Source organism: Panthera pardus, unplaced genomic scaffold, assembly GCF_024362965.1.
Source record: "Panthera pardus isolate Hobbes unplaced genomic scaffold, ASM2436296v1 HiC_scaffold_6, whole genome shotgun sequence".
Lineage (NCBI taxonomy): Eukaryota > Metazoa > Chordata > Mammalia > Carnivora > Felidae > Panthera > Panthera pardus.
This window is the reverse complement of record NW_026526991.1, coordinates 75,723,536-75,739,029: the sequence shown is the minus strand read 5'-3', so window position 1 is coordinate 75,739,029 and position 15,494 is coordinate 75,723,536. Positions and strand designations below refer to the sequence as shown.

Here is a 15,494-nt window from a genome sequence, read left to right as displayed (position 1 = left end):
TGCTCTCTTACCAAAGGGTCATATGAAAGGAAAAAATGTGTTGCCCACCAGATACAGTTTGCCTCAGAGGCCCAAACCAAACAGTTGTATTATTTGCTCAGTTGAATTCCTCGAGAATTTCTCTGATTATTTTTTGGCAAATGTACAATACAGTTCAAAGCATATGAGGATAACTCAGGTACTCTGGTCATAAAATTTGCCTGCTTTTGTTCATACTTTGTGGCAAAATCAATACTCTAAAAAGTTTGAGTTTCAGGCAAAGAAACTTTAAGGGTTTATGTAATCCCAGAACTCCCTAGATTGTCCTAGAATGGCCCAGAACAGAGAGACCTGAAGATTCTCATAGTCTATACCAAAAGATGAATCAACACACATTGTTTAGGAACAGAGTGGTCAGCACTATGCTTGGAAGGATGGGAAGATTTATAAGTAGCTACTAAGTGCACATTAAGAATATCAAAGTGGTTAGACAAACTGGAGACACGTAAACACTTCCTTGTTGGCTCTTGACAATGTGCACATCATATGACCCTAGTTGACAGAAGTCCCAGAGTACTATGGCCATATCAGGCCACACTACTGTCAGTGGTGAAGACCTGATACCTGCAGCCTCAGCTGCTGAGCTCCTGAGGGCAAGGCCAAGAAGTATTTTAGAAACCCTTCATCCTCTCCCAAGTACACATTTATTTATATCTTGCAGGTTTACTTGTGATCCATTAGAAAAGATTTAGATTTAGATTCCCAATCTTGGGATTCCCAAGTTGTGACATAAACCCACTATGTCTACAATATCTCTCTGGGCTGCTCTGCATCACCCACATGGGACCTGGTAACAAAGGGAACATATGCAAACAGGAATCTCAGGCTTCTTGCTGCACTGAATAATAAAGTCCTTTGTCTTGACGTAGGTGTCTTAAAGTTTCTGTCACAGCATCTATGACACTGGAAGACTAACATGCTCACATCCAAATAGGGTAAAAATCACAGATCCTTTCAGTTTTTTGTATTATCCTACTCTGCTATCCTCCTGATAGTAACAGTCTCTGCTTACTAGACGTACTTTCTTCTGTTCTTTGCCTGCATCTTAACAATGAACAGTCTAATTCAAGCTATCTTTAGTAAGGCCTCAGGGACTTGTGATTTGACCAAGGCCCCTCTCTCAGTAGTCCCACCTGCTGGTCCATTTAGTTACCTAGCTTTCACTCTCATTTTTTCGGCTGCAACCAGATTGATCACTGTCTCTGTACTCATTGACAATTTAAATTAAAATGATGTTACATTATGCATACCCCCACCTACCTTACATAATGGTGAAGGTGGTATGTTTTATGCCAGGGTATTATCAAATATATGTGAAATGTGAACTCTCTTCTACAAAATTAGAGAACAGTCTTATTTCTAGCTAGCTGCATTATCTATTAAATGTAGCACATGAATGGAAGAATAAATTAATAAATATCTAAAGCTTTAATCCTTAAAGATCAACCTTTTTATTGTGGTAAAAAACACATAAAGGAAGTCTACCCTCTTAACAAATTTTTAAGTGTATAGTACAGTGTTAACTATATGCACTTTGTCATACAGCACATCTCTAGAAGTTTTCAGCTTGTGTTACTGAAACTCTATACTTGTTAAACAGCAACTCCTTGTTTCTCTCAATCCCCATCCCCTGGCAATCACCATCATTCCTTCTGTCTTTATAAATTTGACTACTCTAGGTACTTCATATAAGTGGAATCATACAATATTTGTTCTTTGGTGTCTGGTTTATTTCAGTGACAATGTCCTTGAGGTTCATCCATATTAAAGAATATGACAGGATTCCTTTCTTCTTTAAGGCTGAATAATATTTCATTGTATGCATATACATATTTTTTATTTTTTTATTTTATTATTATTTTTAATATGAAATTTATGGTCAAATTGGTTTCCATACAATACCCAGTGCTCATCCCCACAGGTGCCCTCCTCAGTACCCATCACCCACCCTCCCCTCTCTCCCACCCATCCACCGTCAAGCCTCAGATTGTTCTCAGTTTTTAAGAGTCTCTTATGCTTTGGCTCCCTCCCTCTCTTTTTTTTTCCTTCCCCTCCCCCATGGTCTTCTGTTAAGTTTCTCAGGATCCACATAAGAGTGAAAATGTATGGTACCTGTCTTTCTCTGTATGACTTATTTCACTTAGCATAACACTCTCCAGTTCCATCCATGTTGCTACAAAAGGCCATATTTCATTCTTTCTCATTGCCAAGTAGTGTTCCATTGTGTATATAAACCACAGTTTCTTTATCCATTCATCAGTTGATGGACATTTAGGCTCTTTCCATAATTTGGCTATTGTTGAAAGTGCTCCTATAAACACTGGGGTACAAATGCCCCTATGCATCAGCACTCCTGTATCCCTTGGGTGAATTCCTAGCAGTGCTATTGCTGGGTCATAGGGTAGATCTATTTTTAATTTTTTGAGGAACCTCCATACTGTTTTCCAGAGTGGCTGAACCAGTTTGCATTCCCACCAACAGTGCAAGATTCCCATTTCTCCACATCCTTGCCAGCATCTATAGTCTCCTGATTTGTTCATTGTAGCTCTGACTGGCATAAGGTGGTATCTGAGTGTGGTTTTGATTTGTATTTCCCTGATGAGGAGAGACGTTGGAAAAAAGACAGTCTCTTTAACAAATGATGCTGGGAGAACTGGACAGCAACATGCAGAAGAATGAAACTAGACCACTTTCTTACACCATTCACAAAAACAAACTCAAAATGGATAAAGGACCTGAATGTGAGACAGGAAACCATCAAAACCCTAGAGGAGAAAGCAGGAAAAAAACCTCTTGGGCCTCAGCTGCAGAAATTTCTTACTTGATACATTTCCAAAGGCAAGGGAATTAAAAGCAAAAATGAACTATTGGGACCTCATGAAGATTAAAAGCTTCTGCACTGCAAAGGAAACAACCAACAAAACTAAAAGGCAACCAATGGAATGGGAAAAGATATTTGCAAATGACATATCAGACAAAGGGCTAGTATCCAAAATCTATAAAGAACTCACCAAACTCCACACCCGAAAAACAAATAATCCAGTGAAGAAATGGGCAGAAGACATGAATAGACACTTCTCTAGAGAAGACATCCAGATGGCCAACAGGCACATGAAAAGATACCATATTTTTTAATCCATTTATCCATCAACAGGTATTTAGGTGGCTTCTATCTCTTGGCTGTTGTGAATGATGCCACCATAAATATCAGGGTGCAAATACTTACTCAAGATCCTGTTTTCAGTTCTTTCTGGTAAATAGCCAGAAGTGGGATTGCTGGATTGTTTGGTAATTCTAACAATTAATTTTGAGTAAATTTAATAACTATATCTTAGTTTAATATCAAGTTAATATTCTCATTTCTGAATTTTTTATCAAAAGTTCTTGAACCTGAGAATTCCCATGAATTTGCTACAATTCAGTGAAGCATAGCTAGGTCTTTTTCTTCCATCCTGGCAGAGCTATCTTCATACCTGCTATGGAGCTCCAATGAGGAGGCATTTCCTTACACTTTCTCTGTATCACATTCTTCCAGTTACAAAGTACTCGGCAGTTTGAGATCTCTCTACTTCATGAGACTCACCCAGCCTTTCACAGGAACTATTTCCTCCTTTCTAAGTAATCCTCTCTTATAGTGAAATAGAAAAACCATATCTAAAACCTCTTCACCTTTTCCTGAAATTAGACCACAAGTTTGCAATTAGCCAATAGAGCAGATGGTTGCCTGTGGCAGAATCCTGGCATCCACTACAATTGGACTGAATTGAAGGGTCAGTTTTATTGGCCCTATAATTTCTAGATGTGAAATCAATTTATGATCACTGCTTCTTCCCTCAATAAATATCAATGTTTTCTGTCTATTTTCTAGGCTTGTGGGTCTTGAAAAGTTACTTCTTAAACTTTGCCTGTACGTATATAATAGGCAGTTCACTGATTACTAGAATTAGGAATGATTAGGTCCAACTTCCTGTACTGAGTACAATATCAAAACTATTTGCCCTCACCCTGCTGGCTGACATTTCTAAATCTTTCATTTGTTACCTTGGTTTTGCACCTCATCCCTAGGAGTTTATACTGGCACTTAAAATTTTTTCATTTGGTTTCAAATATTTTGACAATTCTATTTTAAAATCCAACAGCTTTTGTCAATGGAAACATTTGCATTGTGCTGTGCAAGGAACATTTTAAAGTACCCAAGGGAGCGCAAAGCATCCCACAAAAGATAACTCACTTGCAATGTCTCTGAGGTGATTAAGGGAATCAGGACATATGTGTTTCTGGATGCCAGTATGATGGGTTCACTGGCTTTATCAGTAGGGTGGATAAGGTCATTGATAATTATACACTCTATTCATGACTCATTTTTATTGAGTTTCATAAGCATATCTGGTAACTATTATGCTCCTATCAGTCATATTCTCTTTATTCTTCCTGGATTTATCACACCTGCCACAAACATTAATGTGCCTAAAGTATAACTGGCAATGAGTGCCATGATGCATTTGATGTTTGAGAAATAATGAAATGTCAGTTCCATTATAGAACAATGTGGCATTTAATGGAGCTATGCAGAGTTATTTGCATTACTATATCACTGTAATGATGTTGCTTGCAGTCACAACTGACAAAAATATCACTGAATGTTAATTCAGATGAACTTTAAAGTCAGCCACATGGGGATTGACCTGAAATGAAAGTTTCTGGTCTTTGCCTTGAAAAGAGCCTGCCCTTAAGGGTATCATTAGAGGTTCATCCCAACCTCTCAGGCTTCAAAGTTGGAAAGGTGTGTAAGAAGAGGAGACAGAGAAATAGCATAAAACACATTCATGCACATGCCTAAAGAGCTATTGGTTTTCTTCAAGTTGAAGCTATGACCTTGACCCTTATTAGTTGGTGCGAGTCTAAGCAACCAGGGTACTGATTGAGACGTTAATGAGACTAATGTTTAGAATGTATTCACAGGAGTGTAGGCTTTGCTTGCAAAAAAAAAAAATTAATTTCAAATAAAAGCTTCTCAAAAATCTCCTCAAACACATGAGCCAAGAAGTACCTTTAAATATAAAAGGAGCAAACCTTTCCTATATTTTATAGGTTCACAATGATTGGCTAGAAATAGTTTCTCTATTGCCCAACTCCTCCAAATTTAGAAATATTTATTCAAACTAGAATATGTCCAGAATTTCAGTTCAATAATATACATACTGAAGAATAGTTTTAAAAAAGCTGCCTATTTTTGCTGTTATTCTACAAGGAATTATAGTTTTTTGTGTGTGTGAGAGGCAGCTTACTAGAAGGTAGCTGACACTCGTTATGCAACTTTGACCATGTTCTCTGTTCTTTTTAATTCCCAAAGTTAGATTCATAATGTTAATACCATATTATAAATATCTCATAAAATTTAAATTTCAAAGTTCTCTGCCTAGAAGAGATATTTAATAATAAAACAAAAAAGATTTTTTTTTATTTTTTAATATATGAAATTTACTGTCAAATTGGTTTCCATACAACACCCAGTGCTCATCCCAAAAGGTGCCCTCCTCAATACCCATCACCCACCCTGCCCTCCCTCCCACCCCCCATCAACCCTCAGTTTGTTCTCAGTTTTTAACAGTCTCTAATGCTTTGGCTCTCTCCCACTCTAACCTCTTTTTTTTTTTTTTTTTTTTTTCCTTCCCCTCCCCCATGGGTTTCTGTTATGTTTCTCAGGATCCACATAAGAGTGAAACCATATGGTATCTGTCTTTCTCTGTATGGCTTATTTCACTTAGCATCACACTCTCCAGTTCCATCCATGTTGCTACAAAAGGCCATATTTCATTTTTTCTCATTGCCACGTAGTATTCCATTGTGTATATAAACCACAATTTCTTTATCCATTCATCAGTTGATGGACATTTAGGCTCTTTCCATAATTTGGCTATTGTTGAGAGTGCCGCTATAAACATTGGGGTACAGGTGCCCCTATGCATCAGTACTCCTGTATCCCTTGGATAAATTCCTAGCAGTGCTATTGCTGGGTCATAGGGTAGGTCTATTTTTAATTTTCTGAAGAACCTCCACACTGCTTTCCAGAGTGGCTGCACCAATTTGCATTCCCACCAACAGTGCAAGAGGGTTCCTGTTTCTCCACATCCTCTCCAGCATCTATAGTCTCCTGATTTCTTCATTTTGGCCACTCTGACTGGCGTGAGGTGGTATCTGAGTGTGGTTTTGATTTGTATTTCCCTGATAAGGAGCGACGTTGAACATCTTTTCATGTGCCTGTTGGCCATCCGGATGTCTTCTTTAGAGAAGTATCTATTCATGTTTTCTGCCCATTTTTTCACTTGGTTATTTGTTTTTCGGGTGTGGAGTTTGATGAGCTCTTTATAGATTTTGGATACTAGCCCTTTGTCCGATGTGTCATTTGCAAATATCTTTTCCCATTCCGTTGGTTGCCTTTTAGTTTTGTTGGTTGTTTCCTTTGCTGTGCAGAAGCTTTTTATCTTCATAAGGTCCCAGTAATTCACTTTTGCTTTTAATTCCCTTGCCTTTGGGGATGTGCCGATTAAGAGATTGCTACGGCTGAGGTCAGAGAGGTCTTTTCCTGCTTTCTCCTCTAAGGTTTTGATGGTTTCCTGTCTCACATTCAGGTCCTTTATCCATTTTGAGTTTATTTTTGTGAATGGTGTGAGAAAGTGGTCTAGTTTCAACCTTCTGCATGTTGCTGTCCAGTTCTCCCAGCACCATTTGTTAAAGAGACTGTCTTTTTTCCATTGGATGTTCTTTCCTGCTTTGTCAAAGATGAGTTGGCCATACGTTTGTGGGTCTAGTTCTGGGGTTTCTATTCTATTCCATTGGTCTATGTGTCTGTTTTTATGCCAATACCATGCTGTCTTGATGATGACAGCTTTGTAGTAGAGGCTAAAGTCTGGGATTGTGATGCCTCCTGCTTTGGTCTTCTTCTTCAAAATTACTTTGGCTATTCGGGGCCTTTTGTGGTTCCATATGAATTTTAGGATTGCTTGTTCTAGTTTCGAGAAGAATGCTGGTGCAATTTTGATTGGGATTGCATTGAATGTGTAGATAGCTTTGGGTAGTATTGACATTTTGACAATATTTATTCTTCCAATCCAGGAGCAGGGAATGTCTTTCCATTTCTTTATATCTTCTTCAATTACCTGCATAAGCTTTCTATAGTTTTCAGCATACAGATCTTTTACATCTTTGGTTAGATTTATTCCTAGGTATTTTATGCTTCTTGGTGCAATTGTGAATGGGATCAGTTTCTTCATTTGTCTTTCTGTTGCTTCATTGTTAGTGTATAAGAATGCAACTGATTTCTGCACATTGATTTTGTATCCTGCAACTTTGTTGAATTCATGTATCAGTTCTAGCAGACTTTTGGTGGAGTCTATCGGATTTTCCATGTATAATATCATGTCATCTGCAAAAAGCGAAAGCTTGACTTCATCTTTGCCAATTTTGATGCCTTTGATTTCCTTTTGTTGTCTGATTGCTGATGCTAGAACTTCCAGCACTATATTAAACAGCAGCGGTGACAGTGGGCATCCCTGTCGTGTTCCTGATCTCAGGGAAAAAGCTCTCAGTTTTTCCCCGTTGAGGATGATGTTAGCTGTGGGCTTTTCATAAATGGCCTTTATGATCTTTAAGTATGTTCCTTCTATCCCGACTTTCTCGAGGGTTTTTATTAAGAAAGGGTGCTGGATTTTGTCAAAGGCCTTTTCTGCATCGATTGACAGGATCATATGGTTCTTCTCTTTTTTTTTGTTAATGTGATGTATCACGTTGATCGATTTGCGAATGTTGAACCAGCCCTGCATCCCAGGAATGAATCCCACTTGATCATGGTGAATAATTCTTTTTATATGCTGTTGAATTCGATTTGCTAGTATCTTATTAAGAATTTTTGCATCCATATTCATCAGGGATATTGGCCTGTAGTTCTCTTTTTTTACTGGGTCTCTGTCTGGTTTAGGAATCAAAGTAATACTGGCTTCATAGAATGAGTCTGGAAGTTTTCCTTCCCTTTCTATTTCTTGGAATAGCTTGAGAAGGATAGGTATTATCTCTGCTTTAAATGTCTGGTAGAACTCCCCTGGGAAGCCATCTGGTCCTGGACTCTTCTTTGTTGGGAGATTTTTGATAACCGATTCAATTTCTTCGCTGGTTATGGGTCTGTTCAAGCTTTCTATTTCCTCCTGATTGAGTTTTGGAAGAGTGTGGGTGTTTAGAAATTTGTCCATTTCTTCCAGGTTGTCCAATTTGCTGGCATATAATTTTTCATAGTATTCCCTGATAATTGTTTGTATCTCTGAGGGATTGGTTGTAATCATTCCATTTTCATTCATGATTTTATCTATTTGGGTCATCTCCCTTTTCTTTTTGAGAAGCCTGGCTAGAGGTTTGTCAATTTTGTTTATTTTTTCAAAAAACCAACTCTTGGTTTCGTTGATCTGCTCTACAGTTTTTTTAGATTCTATATTGTTTATTTCTGCTCTGATCTTTATTATTTCTCTTCTTCTGCTGGGTTTAGGCTGCCTTTGCTGTTCTGCTTCTATTTCCTTTAGGTGTGCTGTTAGATTTTGTATTTGGGATTTTTCTTGTTTCTTGAGATAGGCCTGGATTGCAATGTATTTTCCTCTCAGGACTGCCTTCGCTGCATCCCAGAGCGTTTGGATTGTTGTATTTTCATTTTCGTTTGTTTCCATATATGTTTTAATTTCTTCTCTAATTGCCTGGTTGACCCACTCATTCGTTAGTAGGGTGTTCTTTAACCTCCATGCTTTTGGAGGTTTTCCAGACTTTTTCCTGTGGTTGATTTCTAGCTTCATAGCATTGTGGTCTGAAAGTATGCATGGTATAATTTCAATTCTTGTAAACTTATGAAGGGCTGTTTTGTGACCCAGTATATGATCTATCTTGGAGAATGTTCCATGTGCACTCGAGAAGAAAGTATATTCTGTTGCTTTGGGATGCAGAGTTCTAAATATATCTGTCAAGTCCATCTGATCCAATGTATCATTCAGGGCCCTTGTTTCTTTATTGACTGTGTGTCTAGATGATCTATCCATTTCTGTAAGTGGGGTGTTAAAGTCCCCTGCAATGACCACATTCTTATCAATAAGGTTGCTTATGTTTATGAGTAATTGTTTTATATATCTGGGGGCTCGGGTATTTGGCGCATAGACATTTATAATAGTTAGCTCTTCCTGGTGGATAGACCCTGTGATTATTATATAATGCCCTTCTTCATCTCTTGTTACAGCCTTTAATTTAAAGTCTAGTTTGTCTGATATAAGTATGGCTACTCCAGCTTTCTTTTGGCTTCCAGGAGCATGATAAATAGTTCTCCATCCCCTCACTCTCAATCTAAAGGTGTCCTCAGATCTAAAATGAGTCTCTTGTAGACAGCAAATAGATGGGTCTTGTTTTTTTATCCATTCTGTTACCCTATGTCTTTTAGTTGGCGCATTTAATCCATTTACATTCAGTGTTATTATAGAAAGATATGGGTTTAGAGTCATTGTGATGTCTGTATGTTTTATGCTTGTAGTGATGTCTCTGGTACTTTGTCTCACAGGATCCCCCTTAGGATCTCTTGTAGGGCTGGTTTCGTGGTGACAAATTCCTTCAGTTTTTGTTTGTTTGGGAAGACCTTTATCTCTCCTTCCATTCTAAATGACAGACTTGCTGGATAAAGGATTCTCGGCTGCATATTTTTTCTGTTTAGCACACTGTCGATATCGTGCCAAGCCTTTCTGGCCTGCCAAGTTTCAAAGGAGAGATCAGTCACGAGTCTAATAGGTCTCCCTTTATATGTGAGGGCACGTTTATCCCTTGCTGCTTTCAGAATTTTCTCTTTATCCTTGTATTTTGCCAGTTTCACTATGATATGTCGTGCAGAAGATCGATTCAAGTTACGTCTGAAGGGAGTTCTCTGTGCCTCTTGGATTTCAATGCCTTTTTCCTTCCCCAGTTCAGGGAAGTTCTCAGCTATAATTTGTTCAAGTACCCCTTCAGCACCCTTCCCTCTCTCTTCCTCCTCTGGGATACCAATTATGCGTATATTATTTTTTTTTAGTGTATCACTTAGTTCTCTAATTTTCCCCTCATACTCCTGGATTTTTTTATCTCTCTTTCTTTCAGCTTCCTCTTTCTCCATAACTTTATCTTCTAGTTCACCTATTCTCTCCTCTGCCTCTTCAAGCCGAGCCATCGTGGATTCCATTTTGTTTTGCAATTCGTTTAAAGCGTTTTTCAACTCCTCGTGACTGTTCCTTAGTCCCTCGATCTTTGTGGCAAGAGATTCTCTGCTGTCCTGTATACTGTTTTCAAGCCCAGCGATTAATTTTATGACTATTATTCTAAATTCACTTTCTGTTATATTATTTAAATCCTTTTTGATCAGTTCATTAGCTGTTGTTATTTCCTGGAGATTCTTCTGAGGGGAATTCTTCCGTTTGGTCATTTTGGAGAGTCCCTGGCGTGGTGAGGACCTGCAGTGCACTTCCCCTGTGCTGTGGTGTATAACTGGAGTTAGTGGGCGGGGCCGCAGTCCGACCCGATGTCTGCCCCCAGCCCACTGCTGGGGCCACAGTCAGACTGGTGTGTGCCTTCTCTTCCCCTCTCCTAGGGGCGGGATTCACTGTGGGGTGGCGTGTCCCGTCTGGGCTACTTGCACACTGCCAGGCTTGTGTTGCTGGGGATCTGGCGTATTAGCTGGGGTGGGTAGGCAAGGTGCACGGGGGCTGGAGGGGCAGGCTTAGCTCGCTTCTCCTTAGGTGATCCACTTCAGGAGGAGCCCTGTGGCAGCGGGAGGGAGTCAGATCCGCTGCCGGAGGTTTGGCTCCGCAGAAGCACAGAGTTGGGTGTTTGCGCGGAGCGAGCAAGTTCCCTGGCAGGAACTGGTTCCCTTTGGGATTTTGGCTGGGGGATGGGCGGGGGAGATGGCGCTGGTGCCTTTGTTCCCCGCCAAGCTGAGCTCTGCCGTCCGGGGGCTCAGCAGCTCTCCCTCCCTTTGTCCTCCAGCCTTCCTGCTTTCCGAGCAGAGCTGTTAACTTATGACCTCCCAGACGCTAAGTCACGCTTGCTGTCGGAACACAGTCCGTCCGGCCCCTCCGCTTTTGCCAGCCAGACTCGGGGGCTCTGCTTGGCCGGCGAGCCGCCCCTCCGCCCCGGCTCCCTCCCGCCAGTCCGTGGAGCGCGCACCGCCTTGCCGCCCTTCCTACCCTCTTCCGTGGGCCTCTAGTCTGCGCTTGACTCCGGAGACTCCCTTCTGCTAATCCTCTGGCGGTTTTCTGGGTTCTTTAGGCAGGTGTAGGTGGAATCTAAGTGATCGGCAGGACGCGCTGTGAGCCCCGCGTCCTCCTATGCCGCCATCTTCCGGAACCCCCCCAAAAAAGATTTTAAAAACATAAAAAAGATAAAGTATTTTGTAAAAGAACACTTTCAAATATTCAACAATTTACTTTCAAATATCAAATAATTCATGAAAAAAATAAGATCAGATGGTCAAATAGATGCTGTTGCTTAGTCATCTGATTCTTGGGCCTTTCATTTCTGTGCATCTTTAATGATAATGACCTTTCCTTCTAGTCTACCCCAGCCTCTGCACTGTGACCACATCCTAGAACTTCTCAACATGAGAAACTGTGCTATGATTAAAATCCTGAATTGAAATATGTCACTTTTGGACTATAATATCCAACCTATCCAAATTACTTTACTCATACCATTGTGTTAGAGCTGATGTTTCTCTACTTTGTAATGTTCAAACCATTGATCCCACTATGCATCAATTACCATTTTGACTATACTTCCCTTTTGTTAGACTCCATGGTGTATCATTAAAACCAGTCTGTAGGAAACAACCTACACTCTCTTGCATATCTCTACCTTTGCCATAGATATCAGACCATAGTCTAATCCTGGAAGAACTCAACAACCTGCCTTCTCTTGTCCACATCTGAACCGCTAAACATTGCTGGGGAGAAAAAAAATCACACAACCAAGCAAACTGGTTTCACAATAAATTCATTATCACAATCTGTAAGTACTTATCACATTGCATAAATAGGCTTGATATTGCAAAAACCAAGATAGTTATTTCCTGCATGGTCCTTTCTTCTAAAACCTCTTCTTTTGTCTCTCTCTCAACTGACTTTGTCTCGCACTTTAATAGATTTTCTTTTCAAGAAAGCAAATGAAATGCATTTATTTATATCTGCCTCCATTTGAAACCATTGCAAGATAATTACAAATAAAGTTTAAAAGTTACATACATCAGAGATGACTACAAATTTGGAAGATGAATGGTGGACAAATGAGCAATAAGCGATTTACTAGAGACAATTCTGTGCTACAGAAAACATTTAGAGGAAGATGACAAGAAGAAAGCACATTTTCAGCCCAAGAAAAACTCATAAATTGGAGGCAGAAGTTGGGAAACTAGAGTGAGTAGAAAGCAGAAAAATTAGTTGAATTTCAATGAATTCACTAAAGAATCATTCGGACACATTTGCCACAAAATACTATACAAAGATAGTTGACTGTCCATTTCTCACCCGAGCAGGAAACAAGGGGTTTAAATTAGCAAGATTGTAAAAAATTAGTGTACCATGCTAAAAAGAGGAGAATCATATGAAAATTCAAAAATTGAATGGTGAAATTGCCAGCTCCATTCCTGTGCTCTGTTTCCAGAACATTTGTTACTATGTTTAATTCTTAGGTAGAAAAATTGGAAGATCTCTTAAAAGAGAATGGCCTTAGAGAAAAGAATTTTAGATGCACTCTTTGAAAGTCCATTAATGTATGTGATCTCCATCGTACAGAAAAACTGCCAACAGGGGTGCCTGGGTGGCTCAGTCAGTTGAGCGTCCCACTTTGGCTCAGGTCATGATCTCGCAGTTTGTGGGTTCAAGCCCCACTATGGGGCTCTGTGCTGACAGCTCAGAGCCTGGAACCTGCTTCAGATTCTGTGTCTACTTCTCTCTCTGCCCCTCCCCGACTTGTGCTCTGTCTGTCAAAAGTAAATAAATGTAAAAAAAAAAAATTAAAAGAAAAACTGCCAACTAACCAGCCCACAAACCCAAAACTCCCATGCAGCTCTTCGTTGCCACCTTTTCAATTTTGCACTGAGAACTGCATATCACCAGACTTTGAGCAACACGAATGTAGGATTAAAACATTACCAGTAAAAACAAAATGAATACAGGAAAAATACATGGAGAAAATAAGCAAATGCACAAATAATAAAAATTTAAAATATATAAATAATATCTTGACAGAAGTAAAAGATAAATTTCACCCATGACAAAAGACAGGATGCTTTTTTAAAAGAACTGAGTCCTGTCAATCGATGCAGAAAAGGCATTTGACAAAATTCAGCAAACTTTCTTAATAAAAACCCTCGAGAAAGTCAGGATAGAAGGAACATACTTAAAGATCATAAAAGCCATTTATGAAAAGCCCACAGCTAACATCATCCTCAATGGGGAAAAACTGAGAGCTTTTTCCCTGAGATCAGGAACACGACAGGGATGTCCACTCTCACCGCTGTTGTTTAACATAGTGTTGGAAGTTCTAGCATCAGCAATCAGACAACAAAAGGAAATCAAAGGCATCAAAATTGGCAAAGATGAAGTTAAGCTTTCACTTTTTGCAGATGACATGATATTATACATGGAAAATCCGATAGACTCCACCAAAAGTCTGCTAGAACTGATACATAAATTTAGCAAAGATACTAGCAAAGATATATTTTGGCAGGATACAAAATCAATGTACAGAAATCAGTTGCATTCTTATACACTAATAATGAAGCAACAGAAAGACAAATAAAGAAACGGATCCCATTCACAATTGCACCAAGAAGCATAAAATACCTCAGAATAAACCTAACCAAAGATGTAAAAGATCTGTATGCTGAAAACTATAGAAAGCTTATGAAGGAAATTGAAGAAGATATAAAGAAATGGAAAAACATTCCGTGTTCATGGGTTGGAAAAATACATATTGTCAAAATGTCAATACTACCCAAAGCTATCTACACATTCAATGCAATCCCAATCAAAATTGCACCAGCATTCTTCTCGAAGCTAGAACAAGCAATCCTAAAATTCATCTGGAACCACAAAAGGCCCCGAATAGCCAAAGTAATTTTGAAGAAGAAGACCAAAGCAGGAGGCATCACAATCCCAGACTTTAGCCTCTCCTACAAAGCTGTCATCATCAAGACAGCATGGTATTGGCACAAAAACAGACACATAGACCAATGGAATAGAATAGAAACCCCAGAACTAGACCCACAAACGTATGGCCAACTCATCTTTGACAAAGCAGGAAAGAATATTCAATGGAAAAAAGGCAGTCTCTTTAACAAATGGTGCTGGGAGAACTGGACAGCAACATTCAGAAGGATGCAACTAGACCACTTTCTCACACCATTCACAAAAATAAACTCAAAATGGATAAAGGACCTGAATGTGAGACAGGAAACCATCAAAAGCCTAGAGGAGAAAGCAGGAAAAGACCTCTCTGACCTCAGCCACAGCAATTTCTTACTTGACAAATCCCCAAAGGCAAGTGAATTAAAAGCAAAAATGAATTACTGGGACCTTATGAAGATAAAAAGCTACTGTACAGCAAAGGAAACAACCAACAAAACTAAAAGGCAACCAACGGAATGGGAAAAGATATTTGCAAATGACATATCGGACAAAGGGCTAGTATCCAAAATCTATAAAGAGCTCACCAAACTCCACACCCAAAAAACAAATAACCCAGTGAAGAAATGGGCAGAAAACATGAATAGACACTTCTCTAAAGAAGACATCCGGATGGCCAACAGGCACATGAAAAGATGCTCAACGTCGCTCCTCATCAGGGAAATGCAAATCAAAACCACACTCAGATATCACCTCACGCCAGTCAGAGTGGCCAAAAGGAACAAATCAGGAGACTCTAGATGCTGGAGAGGATGTGGAGAAATGGGAACCCTCTTGCACTGTTGGTGAGAATGCAAACTGGTGCAGCCGCTCTGGAAAACAGTGTGGAGGTTCCTCAAAAAATTAAAAATAGACCTACCCTATGACACAGCAATAGCACTGCTAGGAATTTACCCAAGGGATACAGGAGTACTGATGCATAGGGGCACTTGTACCCCAATGTTTATAGCAGCACTCTCAACAATAGCCAAATTATGGGAAGAGCCTAAATGTCCATCAACTGATGAATGGATAAAGAAATTGTGGTTTATATACACAATGGAGTACTACGTGGCAATGAGAAAGAATGAAATATGGCCTTTTGTAGCAACGTGGATGGATCTGGAGAGTGTGATGCTCAGTGAAATAAGCCATACAGAGAAAGACAGATACCATATGTTTTCACTCTTTTTTTTTTTTTATTTTTTTTATTTTTTTATTTTTTAATATATGAAATTTACTGTCAAA

At 39.4% G+C, this 15,494-nt stretch overlaps 1 pseudogene; it reads left to right on the top strand.

The window, feature by feature from the left end:
• Positions 1 to 557: 557 nt before the first annotated feature.
• The window catches only part of LOC109268572 (40S ribosomal protein S6-like), a 43,806-nt pseudogene continuing 28,869 nt past the window's right edge, over positions 558 to 15,494 (top strand).